Raw genomic sequence first — 15,507 nt, forward strand, 5'->3', positions numbered from 1 at the left:
TGCTGGCTGGAATAAGAGGTGCTGGCTGGCTGCACACGTGCCGGAGGGGGCGCATGTGATGGGGGGAGAACAACTGACGATCCACATTGGGGAGAAAATGGGTTTAAAAAATCTAGTCTAAATATCTAAATGATATTTCTCTGGGCGTCCCGGGCTAGTTATTTTCCCCTGGTCCAATCTGAGTCTCTTAACGCTGAGAGACACCTGATCCTGATCCGACTGTGTATAAACAAATCTGCTGAGTAACGGGTTCAGTAAAATCCTTTATTTTCAGGATCAGATTCTATAATCAGACTTTCTGGACTGACTGATTTAGTTTAGTCGAGACTTTTATTAAAATCACTGATTTATAGTGTTTAATATCTTATAATCCAGTCCTGGACCAATCAGCTCCCAGCTCCTTTACAGCACTTCCTGTTTGTGTGTGTGTGTGTGTGTGTGTGTGTGTGTGTGTAGTGGTACACACTCTGGACTGGTTTCTGTGGTTGTTGGTCTACTGGTGTGTAAGAACTGTGTGTTTATAGTGGGGGAATGTGCTGTGTGTGTGTGTGTTAGCATTAGCATTAGCATTAGTCTCCACTCGGTTCTGAACGGGTTCTTCAGCACGAGGAAAGTGAGTGAGCGGTTCGCCGGTACAAAAACAGAGTATTTCAGATATTATGGGTCAGATATTATGGTCTGTTTTCAGGTTCCACTGTAAAATAGCTCCAACTCCTTTATTTACCTCCTGAGAGCGTCCACACTGCTGCTGCAGCCGGCTGGGGATAGCGTCCGGTAATGCCGCCCTGAGGACACTAGATGGCGCTCTGAACACCGCGGTTAAAACAAAGACTCGGAGCAGGATTCGGATCAAAAGAGCCGATTCCTGATCCATTAAAATACGGATTTTGTTGTTTTGTTTTGATTATTAATTATTATTTCAATTGAATTATTAGTAATTTAATTATTAAATAAATTATCTTTTCATCTTTTAGTAGATGAAATTCCTTAAAATAGGCAAAAAATAAACTAAAAACGAGTTCAATTTAGCTTATATTTTTTATAATAATCCTAAAATGATAAATATCAGATATTTTAACTACATTTAAGAGAGTTTATTTATTTATTTAATTAATAATAATAATTAAATAAATAATTAATTTTATTTATTTAGCAGTGTTTCTGGATCTTTTCTCCAGTTCCTTTTTATTAAACCATTTTCTGTGTCAGTCTGACGTTTTCCACAGCTCCCTCTCCCTCCATTGAGAACTCCACCTCTCCATTCAGCTTTCCTCCCGTCCTCCCAGCTGCCTTCAGAGCTGCCTCTCTCTGCCTCGCAGCGCTGGGGCTGCCACTCACACCGGCACGCAGGTGCAATATTAATGTCCTGGTTGAGGAGGAGGGAAGCCCTGCCGTTTGGGTCGACCCCTCCTGCCTCCCTCTGAGACCCCGCCGAGCTCCATCCCCGCCGATGCTATGTGCAGCCCTGGAGGGGACTGGAGGGGAGGTGGGAGTCGCCATGGCAACACGGCTTCAGTGTTCTCTCTGATGGAGTCTCTGTGATGGAGTGTGGGTGAGTCATGTGGGATCATGTGATTGGGATTGACCAATCAGAGGCTCAGCTGGCTGCTCCAGTCTCCGACCCTTTGTCAGGTCGTGTCTGCGACCCCCCACCGCCCCGCCCCCCCCCCCCATCCAGTGTAAAGGTGACTGAGGGGCTTCAGAGAAGATGCAGTCATATAGATGCATAGCATATATATATGAATGCATTCCACTACTTTAAGTTGCACCCATTGCTGACACCGATGTGCAAATGCACACACACAGCAGAAAGAAGTACTGCCAATAGAATAGGACTCTCTGGAGCAGATAGCAAACATGACTCTATTGGCACCATGCTGCCTAATGCCAGGCGTGGGCTAGTAGAGGGGTATGAAGCCCCCCAGCTTTGAGCTGTGAAGCAGTGGACCTACATGTGTTCTCTGGAGTGATGGATGGTGCTGTGTGGTGCTCATCCTCGCAGCAACACTCCGAAATCTAGTACAAGGCCTTCCTGAATAAGTGTCCCAATACTTTTGTCCATATAGTGTATATATTTATAGACAGATCATCCATAATCTAAGCCTCTTAGACGAGAACCAAACTGTGACGTTCTGGGTCAGAACATCTCCAGAACATCAGGTCTGCGTGGGCCGCTCCTGGTATGCAGTAATGGGAACCCGAGACTCATAGATGCTCATGGAGGCCCCACTGCTGCTAACGTTAGTCTTGGTGCCAGATATCACAGGAAACCTTCTGAGGTCCTGTGGAGTCCATGTCTCGTCGAGTCAGAGCTGGTTTGGCGGCAAGAGGGCGACCCACGCGATATTAGGCAGGTGGTGGTGATGTTCTGGCTGATCGTGCGTTTGGAGGAACCCTGTGAAAGGGGCATGGACAGGTCAGCTGGATCGCCCATGTTGTCCTCCGTTAGAGGACGGACTGAGTGGCGGGATATATCGAGGCTGATATACTGCTCGTGTGCATTGCTATGCAAAGTGTGTGTGTGTGTGTGTGTGTGTGTGTGTGTGTGTGTGTGTGTGTGTGTTCGCTGCCAGCAGCTGTTGATGTCCCACTCCTTTCACTAAGCCGCCTCGCCATGTTTATACTGAATGTGCTGTAATTAATCACATCACACCTCTTACACCTTGCGGCCTCTGCTGACATTTCACACACACACACACCCCCTAGTAAGTAAACAAAAGTAAAATATATGTTAACAGGTTTAAAAGTCCAGTTTTTATTGGTATTATTATTATTGCTTCTCTGAAATAAACCTAATATAAATTATTTTTTATTTTTGAAAATGTGAGGTAAATCTCTTTAATTTGACCCATTTAAGAAAGGATTTCTCAATTAGGCCCTAGCTGAGTTGGTGTAGCGCAATGGGTAACAGTACTAGGCCTGAGAGCCAGAGTACTAATACAGCTACAGAGGTACATGCTAACACTCCTGGCCTGCATTTTAACTGAGCTCAGTGAGTTGTGTGAAAGTGTTTGGCTGATGGTTTTTGATAGTAAGTAAAATAGCTGGACCTGTAGGTTATGGGTTCCACACCGCCACCCTGAAAGAAACCAGTCCCCACCAGACCAATTCTGTAAATTTCACCCAGCAGCTTCTGAGTGATGGTGGTTATGACCTATATAGCTCACTCTGGGGATTCTGGTAAAGCTCTGTACAGTTATCCTCCCATTTAATCTGGGCCATGACTGATGTGTAATATTCTAAATCTCTACAATACGGTGGCTGTATAGAGAGATAATAAATATGAAAAAATTATTATATGAAAAAATTATATTTGATTTTAGAGTGCGAACAAATATAAAATGTTTGTATATATAGTTTAAATATGAGTAGGTACTGTATAATTTGTGTATTAGTGTATAGTAACATTTAAAGTACAGTTATTAGCATATTATTATGTCATAACTTAAACTGTAGATCTTTAAAATACAAAAATAGACCTAGAGTTGAAGCTAGTTAGCTCCGCCCACTCTTTAGACCATGCTAAACCACTGCTTCATGAATGAGGTGCCATACAGGGCAGCCAATCAAAACGGACATCATTTACATATATCATTATTCTTAAAGGCACAGTAAGACAAACACTCTTAGTTCTAAGAGCCAAAATGAGGTTGGAATATCAATTATGGCTGTTTTTCTTATTTACATATTCCATAAATGTATGCAAATGTTTAAATTAGACCTCAGGTGGATCCAAAACGATAAATAAATAAACACACACACAAACATACACACACACACATATATATATATATATATATATATATATATATATATATATATATATATATATATATATATATATATATAATAGGACCTCCATGATGCTTCTGAGGGGGCCAGGCCGACTTAAAATCCAAAGATTTTTGTTGCTGTAAATAAAGAGATTTAAAGATGTTAATTATCTAACAAAAAAAATAGGTTTGATGTCCAACCTTTAGACATCAAACAAGAGGATGCTACTGGTGCTAAGCCTGGTTGCCGTGTGTGTGTGTGTGTATATATATACGTGTGTATGTGTTCCCCCCCTTTTCCCTTCCTCACTGCATAAATCTTCATCAATTCATCCTTCCGGCAGAAAACAGCTGAAGGATCAATAAGGTCCTGTGGAGGCTGGACACCGCCGCTGCTGCTCTGGGTTACGGCCTCATGTTCCCTTTGTTATTCTGTTGCTGTTGGATCTCACAGCTGTTGGATATATATATACAGTCATATCAGAATATTATGACCACCATACAATAGTGGGAATAACCACCCTTGGCTCGGTTTGTCATGAAGACACTGGATCAGTGTGCTTGTGCTCAGCTGAGGCTGCTGAACTCACAGCTGTATGACTGTTATACTAGTTGTCTTCACATGTGATGAGAATAACATACGTGGCAATAACAGCTTCTGTGTGTGTGTGTGTGTGTGTGTGAGGAGCTCTGTATTGGGGTTTAAAGGCCTTGTATTCTGCCTGAGTCTCTCTCCATCCATCGCTCTTCTTCTCTTCCAGCTGGCCTCCTCCTCCTCCTCCTCCTCCCCCTCTCAATCACTCTCAGAACATTGCCTGAAAACCTATACTGTGAGAAACTGTGAGGGGGTGACCACCATACACTCTATATACCCTCCACTATACACACTCTGTATATACACGTCATTAAATACACTGTAAATACACCCTGTATATACACTGTATATACACTCTGCTATACACACTCTGTATACACACTCTGTATATACACTCTGTATATACACTGTACATACACTCCGCTATACACACTCTGTATATACACTTCACTAGATATCCTGTGTATACACTGTATATACACTCCGCTACACACACTCTGTATACACTCCACTATACACACTCTGTATATACACTCCACTATACACACTCTGTATATACACTCTGTATATACACTCCGCTATACACACTCTGTATTTACACTTCAGTATATACACTTTATATGCAGTCCACTATACACACACTGTTTATACACTCCACTATACCCTATATATACTCTTCACTATACACACTGTATATACACTCCACTATACAGTGTATATACACTCCACTATACACACTCTGTATACACTTCCCTATACACACTCTGTATATAGACTCCACTATACACACTCTGTATACACTCCACTACATACACTGTATATAGACACCACTATACACACTCTATATATACTCCACTATACACACTCTATATACACTCCACTATACACACCCCATATCCGTTCCACTATATACACTGTATATATATTCCACTATACATACTCTATATACACTCCACTATATACACTGTATATACACTTCATTATACACACTCTGTATATACACTCCACTATACACACTCTGTATACACTCCACTATATACACTGTATATACACTCCACTATACACACCCCATATCCGTTCCACTATATACACTGTATATATATTCCACTATACACACTCTATATATACTCCACTATATACACTGTATATACACTTCATTATACACACTCTATATATACTCCACTATATACACTGTATATACACTTCATTATACACACTCTATATATACTCCACTATATACACTGTATATACCCTCCACTATATATTACTGACAGATTCTTCAGGGAAGCAAAAGTGATTGTTCTATGGCATCGCTCTAAAGAACCCTGTTTAGCACCTTTACTTGTAAGAGTGCACTGAGTCTCCAAGCTCTTCATGACCCAGGTTCCAGGTTTCTCACAACCTGCACTGAACAAACCGCTCCTTAGCAATAAGATTCCTTCCAATTCCCACTAATCCCTCGCCTCCGTTGTAACTTACGGCGGGATTTTCCTGCTTACTCACTGATTTCAGATTATTTATCTTGGATATAAAGCTTGGACGAGACATGAGACGGTGCACGGGGAGTCCCATCTAGATTCTGCACTAATCCCAAACCAAAATCCCCCCCAAGCTCCTCGTACAGAAGGGCCTACAACTGCCTGATGAGATTCGCGGCCGTCGCCAGCGCTCACTGATCCGAGAACAGCCTGGACCCGGTCTTACAGTATGATCCAGAGTTTGACCATCTCAAACAGGCCTCAACCCTCAAACTGCCCCCAGGTTGAGCTCTATCAACCAGCTTTTAACACACCTGCGTGCACAGGTCTGGGCACCTTTGGTCCCATGCACCCACTGCTGACACAGATGTGCAAATGCACGAACATAGGACATAATGAACCCATTGGCACCATGCCTGATGTTAGGTGGGCGGTTGAATGGACGGCGCCCCATTCAATATTTTTATGATAAGCTTGGGAACAAGTAACGTTGCAGCTCTCTTGTCGCTGAACGCAATCAAATCCTCACAGCAATCTAGTAGAAAGCTTTTCTTCTTCCCTGGACAGTTGAGACATCTACAACAACAAAAAAACAGGATAAACTCCTTTTAATACCCTTGATTTCAGAGAAAACTATGAATAAGCAAGTGTCCCAATACTTTTGTCATACACTTACCACATGCTTAAACACATGCAGGGAGGTCTGAGGAGCCCCCCTGACCCTTCCTAGGGGGCGGTGCGGCTCCTTTAAGAGAGACTTTGTGTTTGAGCCCGAGCTGAACTGAGCGCGCGTCCGCTAGCGCCCCCTGTCTGCTGCAGCGCGCACGGAGAGAGAGAGGCAGAGCCGAGCCGAGCAGAGCCGAGCAGAGCCGAGCAGAGCGGACCAGCTCGGAGCTTCTGCCGGGAATTTCGCTCTCCTCGCTGCCGGACTTCACCTGCATCCCTGACGGACACGGAGAGCCTGACCGCGCCGTGACCGCGGCCATCGACGGCGTCATGCACTGACTCGGATGTGAGAGGTGAGCACCGGGGCGCGCGCAGCCTCTTTTAGAGCACTAGTGGAGTGTCAGCCATCCTGTAGCCCATCTCCAGTGGTCAGTCTCTGGGCACAGGGCTGGATACGTATGTTTGTGTGGTGGACCACCTAATAAGCCCCCAACAACGCACATACACACACACACACTGTGCCAGTGTGTGTCAGTGTCACTGGTGGTCCACCACCCAAACAGTATCTGGTGGTCAGCGTTTGGTCCGAGCTGTATGACCATCAATGCAATGTGCTGGCTGAACGGGAAGAGCTCGAGGAGTCTCGAGGGTGGGGGGATCGGGGGGATCGGGGGGCTGGGGGTCGCTGTAAAGAGGGGCTTAATCCTGTTAGGCAGTAGGGCAGAGGGTAGGGGGGGAGGGGGGTTGCAGGGGGTTAGGTAGGGTGGAGGTAGGCCCCCATAGACCCCTAAATTGGGCGTAAGAAATTAGCATAAAAGCTCGACGACCTTGGCTTGGATGTGCACGGATGCGAGCGCACGCGCCTCATCTCATTCACCCGCTCAAAGGCGCACGCGCGCGAGCCTCCATTCATGAGGAAAACAGAACGGAACAGCACCGGGAAACCGGAGATCGAGGCGAGCTCGCGCTGAGAGAAGAGTCCGGGGGAGGGAGCGCGCCCTTTAATCGCGAGTGGACAGGAAGTCAACGCGCGGATCACGACGCAGTTCTCCCACGCCGCGCGCGGCCCTTTTTTTTCGTACGAACGAGGCCGCGCTACCGGATACTCGAGAGGGTGGGTGAGAGAGAGAGAGAGAGAGAGGGGGGGGGGGGGGGGGGGGAGAGAGAGAGAGAGAGGGAGGGAGAGAGAGGGAGAGACAGAGAGAGAGAGAGGGAGAGGGGGGGGGGGAGAGAGAGAGAGAGAGAGAGAGAGAGAGAGGGAGGGAGAGAGAGGGAGAGACAGAGAGAGAGAGAGGGAGAGGGGGGGGGGGAGAGAGAGAGAGAGAGAGAGAGAGAGGGAGAGAGAGAGAGAGAGAGAGGGAGGGAGGGGAGGCGGACGGGGCGGCGTGTCCGCGCAGGTTGAAGAGTGCACGCGCTCAGTGATGCTGTGACTGGATGACTTAGTGTTGCTGCACGCGAGTCAGAAACACCCCTGAGAGGATGGCAGGTGTGAGATTTCTCCTTTCCTCCCTCCCTCTCTCCCTTACCTCCTTTCATCCTTCCTTTCTTCCTTTCATCCTCCCTTCCTTTCTTCCTTTCATCCTCCCTACCTTCCTTCCTTTCCTCCCTCCCTCTCTCCCTTACCTCCTTTCATCCTTCCTTTCTTCCTTTCATCCTCCCTTCCTTTCTTCCTTTCATCCTCCCTTCCTTTCTTCCTTTCATCCTCCCTTCCTTCCTTCCTTTCCTCCCTCCCTCTCTCCCTTTCTTCCTTTCATCCTTCCTTTCTTCCTTTCATCCTCCCTACCTTCCTTCCTTTCATCCTTCCTTCCTTCCTTTCATCCTCCCTTCCTTTCTTCCTTTCATCCTCCCTTCCTTCCTTCCTTTCCTCCCTCCCTATCTCCCTTCCTTCCTTTCATCCCCCCTTCCTTCCTTCCTTTCATCCTCCCTCCCTTCCTTCCTTTCTCTCTCTCCCTTCCTCTCTCCTCCCTACCTTCCTTCCTTTCATCCTTCCTTCCTTTCATCCTCCCTTCCTTCCTTCCTTTCATCCTCCCTCCCTTCCTTCCTTTCTCTCTCTCCCTTCCTCTCTCCTCCCTACCTTCCTTCCTTTCATCCTTCCTTCCTTTCATCCTTCCTTCCTTTCATCCTTCCTTTCCTAACTTTCTCCCTCCCTCCTTCCTCTCTCCTGATCCTTAGTTCTGTCATTCCTTACTTCCTTTTGTTTCTTTTCCTTACTGTCTTCCTCCCTCTTTCCCTCCCTTCCTTTCTTCCCTCTTATCTTTCTTCCTTCCTCCCTCCCTTTCATCCTTTCTTTCCTAACTTTCCCCCTTTCTTCCTATCTCTCTCTCCCTTCCTCCCTCCTTCCTTCCTTTCATCCTTCCTTCCTTACTTCCTTTTGTTCCTTTTCATTACTGCCACCATCCCTTCCTCCCTTCCTCCCTCTTTCCTCTCATCCTTCTTTCCCTCCCTTCCATTCTTTCTTTTCTGTCTTTGTACCCGGGCTTCTCTACAATCTAATAACAGTGTATGTCTCTTTCATGTGATTGGTCAAAAATGATCAGCTTCCCTAAATCTGATTGGATGCACGATTGTCTCATGGCTTCAGGAGAGGGCGAGAGAGAGAGAGAGAGAGAGTAAGGGAGAGAGAGAGAGGCTGGTTGTTTTGTCTAGGGGATCAGAATCTGTGTTTGAACTTACGCTCAGGTTTTTGTTTCTGTTTGTACTGCTGGTGTGCTGCGTCCGGAACAAGCTGTGTGTGTGTGTGTGTGTGTGTGTGTGAGAGAGAGAGAGAAATAGAGAGAGAGAGAGAGAGAGAGAGAGAGAGAGAGAGAGATTCTTGCCATGTGTTGGTAATGTGGCAGGGCTGTGTGCACCCGAGTGGTCAGAGCTAATCTTAGAAAGCATGTCTGTGCCCACCGTCCCTCGGGGGCTTGCATGCCATTACCAATCTCCTCTGTTCCGCTGCACACACTGACTGTCCGGCGCTGGGTGTGCATCGTTGAGGTGACCTGTAATGGACGTGGACGCACAGATAGTCTGAATGTGGGTTTAAAGCAGCATTATGCAGGAATTACAGCAGCATATGCCCTGCACTTGGGCTCCCTCTACAGTCAGGTAGTCACGACTGAAGGACACGCTGTACACATGCATTTTTGGACAAGCTGAGAGATATAGACGCACCACTACCACAGCGACAGTGGCGCTATTCTCCTTAAAACACTATTAGTCACACTATTAAAAATAAAGGGGATACAAACATAAAGAACCAGTTTTGTAAATGACAAAAGTATTGGGACACCTGCTCATACATCGTTTTCTCTGAAGTCAAGGCTATTAAAACGAGCTGATCCTGCTTTTGTTGAAGTAACTGTCTCTACTGTCCAGAGAAGACTGGCTTTCTACTAGATTTTGGAGGAGGAGGAGTATTGCTGTAAGGATTTGATTGCATTCAGCAACAAGAGCGTTAGTGAGATCTGGATGATGCATGAGAATAGTTCTTCTGTGGCATCGCTCAAAGAACCCTTTGTTGCAGATTTATTTTTAGCAGTGCAGTGAAGTGTGCTGTTATTTTAGGGTATTTTAGCGTGCTCTGGGTGTAGTCAGTCAGCCAGGACATGTTTGGTTTCTAACGTTTGCTCCTGCATCAGTACCAATGGGTGTCTGTTTCATCATCCTCAACTCCTCAACTCATCCTAAAAGTACTGGATGGAGCTCCACCACCATCATTCCAGAGAGCACAGTTCCTCCACTGCTCCACAGCTCAATGCTGGGGGGCTTTACACCTCTCTACTAGCCCACGCCTGGCGTTAGTCAGCATGCTGCCAATAGGTTCATCATTTCACTGAGCCGATTCATCAGCAGCTCATCTGATCTAAACTGTGGAGCTGAGCTATTTATACAGACTCAAATACTGGCCCATACTCAGCAGTAAGGTCACTCATTAGGTTCGGGGCAATAATTGGGGTCACAGGGTTATCTGTTATCATTATAGCCTGTTTCTGCAGCCCCCCCTAGAGGCTATTCTGCCAATGGTTAGATATTTATTGTACTGGTGTATATAATACGTACCTGAACTTGACCAACATTTTAGCCTAGATTTGTTCTCTGTGAGTTGCAATCACAGGGAAATGGTCACACACACACACACACACACAAGGCTCCAGCATGTGGTAGGAGTTCCCTCTAAGGAGCATTCAAGGACAAAGCAGCTCATAGAAAGGTATCTAGCAGGCCGACGGGCCGCTGTGCTTTCCTAAAGATAACATCCGGGCCTCCTCATCTCAGTACAGCCCATAATGATTTTTTTGTCAGCTAATTGCTGATACAGATGTGCAAATGCACACACAAACACAGCCTGTAGAGAAGGACCCACAACCACAAACCTATTACCACCATGCCAGATACCAGGCGTAAGCTAGTAGTAGTACAGGGGTATAAAGCCCCCCAGCACTGAGCTGTGGAGCAGTGCAATCAAATCCTCACAGCAATGCTCCAGCTCCAAAATCTAGTAGAAAGCCAGTCTTCTCTGGACAGTAGAGACAGTTACTCCAACAGAAGCAGGATCAGCTCTTTTTAATAGCCTTGATTTCAGAAGAAACAAGGAATATGAGCAGGTGTCCCAATACTTTTGTCCATATAGCGTGTGTGGTGTATGTTGGTTTTTAATTATTCATCCTAGGGGAGGGTCAGTGTGCGGGTATGTGGTCAGTCTTGATGGGCCGAGTGGCGGAAGTGCCGTAAAAGTGATGCCATACCCACTGGACTCTGGAATCCTCGTTACACACACACACACACACACACACACACACACACACTCCTTCCTCCTCTTCCGCTCTTTCACCCGGGTGACCCGGAGAGGGCCATTTAAACATACACACACATACACAGATTGTTTTAGCAGCTGGGATGTAGAGCGAAAACATGAGTCTCTCTCTCGCGCACTCTCTCTCTCTCTCTCTCACGCACTCTCTCTCTCTCTAGCAGCAGTTTAAACCCCGAGCGTCCGCCGTTCCTGCGCTGTTGAGTTCAGCTACTGCAGTTTGTAGCTATTTATGCGCCTCTGTGCGTGTTTACAGACGATGGTGTGTACTACAGCGCCGGAAACCAGTGACCATCATGACTAAGCTGGTCGACCAGCATGCCCAGCATGCAAAAACTGATCGACCAGCATGACCAGCAAGACCAGTGACCATCATGACTAAGCTGGTCGACCAGCATGCCCAGCATGCAAAAACTGATCGACCAGCATGACCAGCAAGACCAGTGACCATCATGACTAAGCTGGTCGACCAGCATGACCAGCATGCAAAAACTGATCGACCAGCATGACCAGCAAGACCAGTGACCATCATGACTAAGCTAGTCGACCAGCATGACCAGCATGCAAAAACTGATCGACCAGAATGACCAGCAAGACCAGTGACCATCATGACTAAGCTAGTCGACCAGCATGACCAGCATGCAAAAACTGATCGACCAGCATGACCAACAAGACCAGTGACCATCATGACTAAGCTAGTCGACCAGCATGACCAGTATGCAAAAGCTGATTGACCAGCATGACCAGCAAAACCAGCAAGACCAGTGACCATCATGACTAAGCTAGTCGACCAGCATGACCAGTATAACAAGCTGGTTGACCATCATGACTAAGCTGGTTATTCAGCATCACCAGTATGCAAAAGCTGATTAACCATCATGACCAGCAAGACCAGTGTCCACCATGATTAAGCTAGTCGACCAGCATAACCAGTATGTAAACGTTAATTGACCAGCATGACCAGCAAAACCAAGCTGATCAACCAGCAGGACCAGCAAGACCAGTGACCACCATGTTTAAGCTAGTCGACCAGCATGACCAGTATGCAAACGCTAGCAGACCATGCTGCCTAACGCCAGGTGTGAGCTAGAGGGGTACAAAGCCCCCAGCATTGAGCTGTGGAGCAGTGGAACTACATGTGTTATCTAGAATGATGGACGGTGCTCCGTCCAGTACTTTTGGGGTAAGCTGGGGATGGTGTGGTGTGGTGATCATCCAACATCTTGACCTCACTACTGCTGTTGTCACAGGATGCAGTGAATGCAATCTTCACAGCAGTGCTCCTTTAAAATCTAGTATCTTTGCCCATGGGTTTCACGTTGGCCCCACATATGGATGCCCACCAGGGTCAGTGATGGGACCAGCAGGGGTTAAACATGGGCCCCACACATGTACAGACCCACTCAGAGGCCCATCTAGCTACCTTCTACCCACATGAGCATGTCGGCTGGGATATCCGTCATTTCATCAGTTCAACAAAGATTGAGAGAGCAGGTGTCCCTATACTTTTGTCCATACAGTGTGGACTGCTTGTTGTAGAGGACAGTGTGAAATGCTGGATTTCCCGTAGCGTCTGTTTACTGTAGAGGAGCTGACACATGGTAGAAGAGTGACCTCTTCCTCTTTACCCGTTTCGCTCTAAGTCAGGCACTTGGGAGCTGGACCCGGCTAGCTTACAGGAACTGGATGTAGGGCTGCCACCTTTATTTCCACAGGAAGTCACTGTTATTGACGAGCCGATTGATTGCCTGTCAGGTCAGCGCTGCATGCCGTTCTTGTCACTTTCCGACCTTTGGAAAGCCGGTCATTCACTTAATACGTTTGCTGGATTGTCCAGAACCTGTGGGTACATGCTAAGGGAATGGTAGGCCCAGCTTCTGAAGGCCTCCTCTGTTATCGTTGATCCTGTTGAATTCGTGGAAAGCTGGCCGAGCGAATGTGGGGAAGGCCGTGTCAGATAAACACACGGCCATTGACTCTCTCATTTCCAGCTCCGCCGCACGGAAGGCCCGTCTCAAACCCTGATCAATTGACACTGTAGCTTAGTCACACGGTCGCTGGGGCTATTTTTGGTGCACAATACATGTAGGCTTATAGGAGGATTTCATGGCTAGCAGCAAAATAGCAGCGATTCGCTTTCGTATCTTCACTGGATTGGATCGGACGTCTCGATATGGGATAAAATATCGGGTCTGATCTCCCAGAACGGTCTGGGACTTAGTATTCTGCCTGTAGAACTTATGGTCATAGTGTTCATAGTGGTAATGTGAGTGAATACACTGTCCACAGCCTGCAGTTCTAGTTGTATTTGACATACGCAATATGGACAAAAGTATTGGGACACCTGCTGATTCTGTCCTGTGAAGAAGGCTTTCTGCTAGAATTTTGAAAAGGATTTGACTGCTGTGAGGATTTGATTGCATTCAGCAACAAAAACATTACTGATGTTAGGCCCACCTCATCATCCCCAACTTCTCAGCTCATCCTAGAAGTACTGGATGGAGCTCCACCACCATCATTCCAGAGAGCACAGTTCTTCCATTGCTCCATAGCTCCTCAATGCTGGGGGGCTTTACACCCCTCTACTAGCCCACAGCCATGGATGTGTTTCCATGGTGTTTGGATGCGCAGAAAACAGCAGAATGCCTTGTTACCAACTAGTATTGCTAATAATGCCAACCTGGGACATAAAAAGTGGGGCATAATTCGGGTAGATTCCAGTTGTGGGGAAAAATGTGGTGCGATGTCATTCCCAGCTCTGACATCCGGCTTCCGAGGTAAGTGGACTGACCAGCAGTTATCTGACGCACTAGTGCTGAGGTAGTCTGTTAATGGGGAAGTGGTGGCTCAGCGGTTAGAGTGCCAGGCTATTAATGATAGGGTTGTGGGTTCGATACCCGGGCTCCGCAAGCTTGCAGAGGCTGCATCCAAATTCTATTGTCAAAACTCTGGGCTGTAGACTAGCAGAAACAGCTAAGAAGGCTGGGAAGGCTGTTTTCCTCTTTTTCAGTGTTTACGAATGTTAGCATACTCGTAAATAAAGTGTAGAAATATGACAAATTTTCCTCCATTAGAACCTAAAAACTGTGGTTTCTTACACTGTGCCGCTGCCGATAGCAGCTGCTCTGGGCCGTCTGAGACTCATGGAGCTGTGGCTGAGCTAGCTAAGCAAAGGTGCAGAGGATTCAAAGCAGTGCAGAGGTGTAATGGTCAGACTGATGGTTGAGTTCCTGTTTCAGTATCTGAATTCACTAAAAAGAAGGCCGTCCACATACTTTTGGAAATACAGTGCACATCGGTCACCTTCAGATTACTCAATTACTGACCGAAATGGAAACTTTCTGCCTTTTCTTTGTTCCTCTTTCCGCAGCTGATCTGCTGGAAATAGAGTACTGAAAGTGAACCTACATGATTGCCGTATTCTCTCGTATCCACCACAGTTTCCAAGAAAATAGCAGCCTTCGATTTCCGCTGAGTTCTCAGGATGGCCGGCGTGAGAGCAACTTTTTTTGGTGGATAAAATCATCACACAAGCAGGCCTACAGTGACCATTCAGGGACCACCCCAGGGACCTGAATCTGGAACACGGCCTGTGCTGTGGTGTTTAGCCGGCTAGCTAACTTATCTAAGCCTAGAAAGCGGCTACGAGTCCAAACCCAGCAGAACCGGCCTCTCCTTTCTCCTTTCTGTTCCTCCCAACAACACCTCGTTCTCTTAGACCCTTCTTTTATAGGAACACTCTCATTTTCATCTATTTCCATCTCAGGGGACAATTTGACCCAAACCATGACCCCGGCCTCAGCACAACAGAGCCACCGGACCTGCTGGTGGCATGGAAGTCTCCATATTCCTGGAGGTTCAGGAGTCCAGCTTCGGCTGCAGCAGTGGGGTTATGTCCCTGCCGAGTCTCAGTTTCAGTCTCGAGTCTCGCTGCTTCAGGGGTTCCTAAGTCTTGGTCTTACTCGCTGGGGGTCCAGGGGGCAGGTCAAAAGAGTGTGTTAATAAATAAGGAACCTGAATGCTCAAAAAAACGAATAAAGGGCTGTCCCCCAGACCCAGACTTGGTCTAAGCTTAGAAAGGGAGGGGGGGGGGTTATGGTATTTGGCTGATGTTACAGGTAACACAGGTGGGAGAGTGTAGGGTTAGGAGTCTTGCCCAAGGGCTCTTATTGGTGTATAGTGGGGTGCTTGCCCAGCTGG

General features: G+C 46.9%; 1 protein-coding gene across 2 annotated transcripts in view; it reads left to right on the forward strand.

Moving 5' to 3' along the window:
• Nucleotides 1-6,687: 6,687 nt before the first annotated feature.
• Nucleotides 6,688-15,507, forward strand: part of LOC140545585 (SH2B adapter protein 2) — a 40,121-nt gene continuing 31,301 nt past the window's right edge. The window contains exon 1 of one of the 2 annotated variants that reach the window (XM_072668425.1): nucleotides 6,688-6,865. The gene's annotated coding sequence lies outside the window, so the exon portion shown is untranslated. Of the gene's footprint in view, nucleotides 6,866-7,908; nucleotides 7,999-15,507 lie in introns of those variants that run through there. The other variant, XM_072668427.1, reaches the window with a different exon arrangement.

This window comes from Salminus brasiliensis, chromosome 23 (assembly GCF_030463535.1).
Source record: "Salminus brasiliensis chromosome 23, fSalBra1.hap2, whole genome shotgun sequence".
Lineage (NCBI taxonomy): Eukaryota > Metazoa > Chordata > Actinopteri > Characiformes > Bryconidae > Salminus > Salminus brasiliensis.